Below are 615 nucleotides of genomic sequence, written 5' to 3'. Positions count from 1 at the left end.
TGATATTTCTGCGGTTCTGGAAGGCTCCTTGTCGCTCCCAGGTTTATAGTTCAAGCCATAGGAATGACAGCTACATACTTGTAGGTCTAGGCTTACCTGTTGGCTCAACCGGTCATGATGAAACTGATGTATTTAATGTGCCATTAATCATGTCACATGCATGCCAACAAAAGTGTATCTCTTCTACTTGGGTTCCTGTTGCATTATAAATTAACAGGGGTAGAGAAGACATAAAGATAAGGCATTAAATATTGAATGCTTTGCAATTTACTAGCAAGTTCTTCTCTGGAAAGTGTTTTGATCCTTCTGGGAAAGTAAAGAAACCGTGCTGTGTGCCAGCAATGGTGGGGAGATGCTATCTTCTGCTTACTTTATAGCTTTATACGAAGTACGAGCACTATATGTTTGAGTATACTCTCCTACGCACCATACACAAATGCTATACTGACACACCATACACAAATGCTATATTGACAGTGTTTCCTTTGGTGGTTGGACAAAATGACAAAGGCAGTAATACTGAGTAAGATTTGTACTGAAGAAGGGTGAGAAGCATGTGGATAGATAAACATCAGTGGGACACACATACAAAGAGTACCTGAAACACCATACAAT

Source organism: Aythya ferina (genome assembly GCF_964211825.1).
Source record: "Aythya ferina genome assembly, chromosome: 15".
In the NCBI taxonomy this organism is placed as follows: domain Eukaryota; kingdom Metazoa; phylum Chordata; class Aves; order Anseriformes; family Anatidae; genus Aythya; species Aythya ferina.
The sequence above is the reverse complement of the archived record's forward strand: the minus strand, read 5'-3'. Positions refer to the sequence as shown.